Genomic DNA, 6,000 nt, shown 5'->3' on the forward strand with positions numbered 1-6,000 from the left:
AAAAATGTAGGCCAGGTGCGGTGGCTCACGTCTGTAATCCCAGCACTTTGGGAGGCCGAGGCAGGCAAATCACCTGAGGTCAGAAGTTTGAGACCAGCCTGGCTAACATGGTGAAACCACGTCTCTACTAATAAATACAAAAATTAGCCAGGCGTGGTGGCAGGCACTGTAATCCCAGCCACTCAGAAGGCTGAGGCAGGAGAATCGCTTGAACCCAAGAGGCAGAGGTTGCAGTGAGCCGAAATGGCGCCACTGCATTTCACCCTGGGTAACAAAGCGAGACTCCATTTCAAAAAAACAAACATACTGTAAATGTTAAGAAATTTACATTTTTGCATGGTCTTAATATCTCCCCACAAGATACTTACTAATTACAAAAGGACACTTTACAAAAGAAAAACCCAGCAGATAACCTCTTTAACCACATGATCAGTGTTAACATGCCCAGTAATAAGTCATATCAACAGAAAGTAGCCCCTGATATGATGCACTAAGAAGGGCATACACATTACTCCTGTGATATTCTTGCCAAAAGTGCATAAGGTCAATCTAATCGCCAAAAAAAAAAAAAAAAAAAAAAAAAATCATACATTCAAATTGTGAGATATTCTATAAAATGACTGAACAGCATGTGTCAGGGTCATATGAGAAAAAAAGCGAGAGACTGAGGAGCTGTCACAGATTAGGGAAGACTAAGAAGACATTACAACTAAGTGCAATGTAGGACCTTGGATTAGATCAAAAGGAAAACAGCTAAAATTCAAATAAGGTCTGTAGGTTACTGTACCAGTGTTAACTTCCTGGTTCTGATAATTGTACTAAGGTAAGGTAAAATGTTCCTGTCAGAGAAAGCTAGGTGAAGGTATAGGCAATGAAGAGTTTAGGATAACTCTGAACTATTTTTGCAACATTTCTGTAGGTCTAAAATTATTTCAAAATAAAACACCAAAATAACTATAAAATATAATTTATATATGAATCATACCTAAATTTTGAAAACTATAGCTGGGTGTGGTGGTGCATGCCTGTAGTCCCAGCTACTTGGGAGGCTGGGGCTGGAGGGCCGCTTGAGTCCAGGAGTTCAAGGCTGCAATGAGCTATGATTGCACTGCACTTCAGTCTGGGAGGGAGAGCAAGACATCATCTGTAAAAATAAAAAAATAAAAAACCTATAAAATCTTGACAAAATGAGGCATTAATATTTAATTCTTTCGGATGCTGTCTTCTCCACTACCAGTGCTCATCTTTCTCTTCAAATTTGAGACGGTATTTAGAAGTTCTGTATGTTCCAGATGATTCTGGGCTTCAAGGCCCAGCTGGAATGCTACCTCTTTCAAGAAGCTCTAACTGACCACCACAGCTGCACGGCTAGAAATTTTGTCTTCATCCCCTAAATGCCCATGACATTTTTTGTGCACATCTATTACGGCATTTATCATCTCCATAGTGGACATCTATGGTGTTCTCTTCCCAGTTCACCTGCCCAGTTCTGCTTCTTCCTCTTCTGACTCCAACCATGCAGTTCTCATGGGAGCTGCCATGTTGTTACAGACCCCACAGCTGATTGGCCCAGAAGTAGACATCTGACCCAGCTGGACCAATCAGACACCTTTCCTGTTTTTGTGGCAGTTGCTTTCTTTTTTCTTTCTCACTGAAACTGAGTTGTTTAGCCTAAAGCCTCCTTCTTACCTGTTGTATATTAATTTGGGTCTAAAGGTTTCTCCATACATTGTGAACTGTAATCTAACTAGGTATGTAAACAGACCGTAAACTACTCTTGTAACAAGTGGCTAGGTCTCATCCAATCACAGCTGTTGAGTTTCAACCAATCGCAGGCCGACCACAGTTCAAACAGTATACGAATAATGCCAACCGTAACCAGTCTAGCTGTTTCTGTACCTCACTTCTGTTTTCTGTATGTAACTTTCCTTTTTCTGTCCATAAATGTAATCTGACCCTGTGGCAGCCTCCGAGTTGCTGTGAAGCTATTCTGGTTCTGCAAGGCGCCGGATTTGTGAATTGCTCTTTCTGCGGTTACACTTTGTTAAATTTAATTTGCCTAAAGTGTCCCCTCCGCGCCCCCCAATTAGAGGTAGAGACTCGCTATGTTGCCCAGACTGGACTGAAACTCCTGGGCTCAAGCGATCCTCCCACCTCAGCCTCCCAAGTAGCTGGGACTACAGGCTTTTGCCATCATACCAGTTCAGAGTTTTTCTGGTAACATTAGCCACCATGTTCTCTGCCACATGAAGTAACCCTGTCTGTAACTAGAGTGAGAAGACAGCTAACGCACAGAGAGAAGCAGAGACACAGAATGGGGGGGGGGGCGGAGAGAGAGAGAGAGAGAGAGAGAGAGAAGAGAGAGCACATGCAAATGGGCTGATTCCACGTGTTCTTGAAGTTTTCTGTCCTTGCCAAGAGTGGTTGTTTTGTTGATCCCTATTCACTACATAACCCCCAGAATCCAAAAAATCTTCTGGTGAAGCCCTCTTCCAATAAATCTTTTTTTTTTTTTTTTTAATTAAGGTAATTAGAAGAGTTTTATGCGGCTCTCATCCCAAGTTGCAATGAGCTACTCTGAGTTATTTGCATACACGTTTTCTCTCTCCTATTCATCTGAGGGTTGCCAAATGCACATCTTAGATACAGTTCTCACTGGTCCAAGGCTAATGAGAAAACTAGGACAACATAGTGAGTCACTTACATAGGTAATTTTTAAAATTGCCAAATTCTGGGATTAGTCCTTGTTACTGGATTTTATGAGATGATGGTAACAGCAGAAAGTAGCAATTTATTTTTCCTTTTAATATTCTTTGACAAATAACAAGACGTTGGCGATTGTGTACCCCAATTTAGGAAAAAACTTTACTGGGACATGAAATCCCAGTGAAGTGCTGGCCAGGTAATGATTCCTCTGGGTCGGGGGCCCCCTCTTGGCTCTCAGCAGAGAGCCTTGTAAATGAGTGAGATGAGCTAATGGCTGTAGAGAGCTGTTCTGGTCTCCTGCGTCTCGTAGGAATACGATCTGATTTAGAACAGTTACAGCTTATTCATTCCCCCAATTCTTTTACGATTTTTAAAGGAGGCTTATTTTTCACTTTTATTTTTATCTTTTTACTTATTTGCAAAATACCCTACTGGTCCTGCAGGGCCCTTCCTTTCAAATTGATCTCACATTTATTTTCTCTTTAATCTGAATCTCCTGTGTAGGTGTGGGAGTTGAGATGAAGTCTCCCATCTGGAAAGGTCGAGGGTCAGCTTGTTGTGGTGGGGAAAGAGCACTGGAGTGGGAGTCAGACAGCACTGTTGTCCACCTATGTCTTCTCCTCTTGCTGGTTGCAAGGCCTCAAGCAACTTGCTTCATTTCTCTGAGCCTCAATTTCCCCATCTGTGACATGGGGATGATATCTAGCCTACCTTTTGCACAGGGCTATTGCAGAGAGTTGAATAAGGCTTTGGTGGCAATTTGGAACTGAAGGAGGCGGCAAGGAGGAACTGAAGGACAGCCGCCCAGTGTTGTGTTATAGAAGCTGCTAGGGTCCAGGTGTGGTGACTCATGCCTATAATCCCAGCACTTTGGGAAGCTGAGGTGGGTGGATCACTTGAGGTCAGGAGTTCCAGACCAGCCTGGCCAACATGGTGAAACCCCATTTCTACTAAAAATACAAAAATTAGCCCAGTGTGGTTGTGTGTGCCCGTAATTCCAGCTACTCAGGAGGCTGAGGCAGAAGAATTGCTTGAACCTGGGAGGTGGAGGTTGCAGTGAGCCAAGATCACACCACTGTACCCCAGCCTGAGCGGCACAGCAAGACTCCATCACAAAAAAAAAAAAAAAAAAAAAAAAAGAAGCTGATAGGGTATATTTGAGGGGGAAAAGATTCAGTAAAAGTGGCCGGGCGCGGTGGCTCAAGCCTGTAATCCCAGCACTTTGGGAGGCCGAGACGGGCGGATCACAAGGTCAGGAGATCGAGACCATCCTGGCTAACATGGTGAAACCCCGTCTCTACTAAAAATACAAAAAACTAGCCGGGCGAGGTGGCGGGCGCCTGTAGTCCCAGCTACTTGGGAGGCTGAGGCAGGAGAATGGCGTAAACCTGGGAGGCGGAGCTTGCAGTGAGCTGAGATCCGGCCACTGCACTCCAGCCTGGGCGACAGAGCGAGACTCTGTCTCAAAAAAAAAAAAAAAAAAAAAGATTCAGTAAAAGAAATGGAAATGTAGATAAGTGTGAGGAAGTTGTAAGCACTTCTTAGCTCTGTCTTTTCTTTTTGAGACGGAGTTCACTCTTGTTGCCCAGGGTAAAGTGCAATGGCGTGATCTTGACTCACGGCAACCTCCACCTCCCAGGTTCAAGCAATTCTCCTGCCTCAGCCTCCCGAGTAGCTGGGATTACAGGCATGCGCCACCATGCCCAGCTAATTTTGTATTTTTAGTAGAGACAGGGTTTCTCCATGTTGGTCAGGCTGGTCTCGAACTCCTGACCTCGTGTTCTGCCTGCCTCAGCCTCCCAAAGTGCTGGGATTACAGGTGTGAGCCACTGCGCCCGGCCTCTAGCTCTGTCTCTTACTTGAATGTGATCTCACCCTCTGTGCCTCAGAGGATTGGATTTCCTAATTTGGAAATCCAAGTCTCAGAGTCAGGAAGTAACTTTTTGGATACCTTACACTGAGCACTGAAGGTTGCATAAGAGTTGGTTACAGGCCGGGCGCAGGGCCTTGGCCTCCTAAAGTGCTGGGATTACAGGCGTGAGCCCACTGCGCCCAGCCTATTTACTTTTAGAGGCGGAGTCTCACTATGTTGTCCAGGGTGGAATGCAGTGGCTATTCACAATCACAATCCCACCACTGATAGCACAGTTTTGACCTGCTCCATTTCCATCCTGGGCCTGTTCAACCCTCCTTAGACAACCCTGCTTACAGGAGATCACCATACTGAAGCTGAACTTAGCATAGACTCTCGATCAATATAGCACACTACAGCCTAGAACTCTTGGGCTCAAGAATCCCTAGGCTTATCCTCCTGCCTCAGCCTTCCGAGGAGCGGGGACCACAGGGACACACCACTGTTCCTGGCATCATATCTTCTTGACACTAAGAGACCAGGCTCTGAACCACTGTGTTCAAGTTACCCCATTGTGGGGCCTCTGTTCCTGCCCTAGGGGCCTCCCTGACTCAGCAACTGTGGGTGGCCTTGCTTCTGTGCCTGGACAGCAGAGGAGGTGAGAAGCCTTCCAGTTCCTTGAAAACCAAATATGGCCAGACCAGGCCCTCTGAGGCCCGACCCTCAGGCTTGGCCTGCTCCTGCCTGCTCATCTGGGCTGTGGGGCGCTACTCCCTACTCAACCTCCTGGCTCTGCTCCAGGGGGCTCTGGCAGATCTTGTTGGGAAAAGTAGTAAAAGAGAACATAAAATGAGTGTCTCTCATCCATGCTGCAATAATTCCTAGGGACTTTTTTTTTTTTCGCATGCATTTAGCTGTAAAATTCATAACAGAGGATGATTTCAATCCATCGACCTCTGGGTTATGGGCCCAGCATGCTTCCGCTGCGCCACTCTGCTGACTAGTACTGCAATAATTCCTAATTCTAAGACTTTACTCATGTAATGTGGTCCACGGAGTACTTCTCTAATCAATGCTTAATGTGTCTTTGGTGGCCAGTGTGAGGTATCAGGAGGAGTTACTTCATAACTGTGAGACCTGCAGTAAGTCACTCATCTCATCCATCCATCCATCCACCCACACATTGGGCACCTATCTGTGCCAAGCACATTAGATACAGACTCTTCTTCCAGACTGGAAACTCCATGAGAATTGCAGACCAGGTGTCAAAAGATAATTATTCAGGGCGGGCATGGTGGCTCATGCCTGTAATCCCAGCACTTTGCGAGGCTAAAGTGGGTGCATCACATGAGGTCAGGAGTTTGAGACCAGTCTGGTCAACGTGGTGAAACTCTGTCTCTACTAACAATACAAAAATTAGCCAGGCGTGGTGGCGTGCACCT

General features: G+C 45.6%; 1 protein-coding gene across 6 annotated transcripts in view; it reads right to left on the reverse strand.

The window, feature by feature from the left end:
- Positions 1–1,549, reverse strand: part of SMTN (smoothelin) — a 41,142-nt gene extending 39,593 nt beyond the window's left edge. For all 6 annotated transcript variants that reach the window (XM_077949949.1, XM_077949948.1, XM_077949953.1 and 3 more), the window contains exon 1: positions 1,480–1,549. The gene's annotated coding sequence lies outside the window, so the exon portion shown is untranslated. The remainder of the gene's footprint in view (positions 1–1,479) is intronic.
- Between the last annotated feature and the right edge of the window lie 4,451 nt (positions 1,550–6,000).

Source organism: Macaca mulatta, chromosome 10 (assembly GCF_049350105.2).
Source record: "Macaca mulatta isolate MMU2019108-1 chromosome 10, T2T-MMU8v2.0, whole genome shotgun sequence".
Taxonomy (NCBI): domain Eukaryota; kingdom Metazoa; phylum Chordata; class Mammalia; order Primates; family Cercopithecidae; genus Macaca; species Macaca mulatta.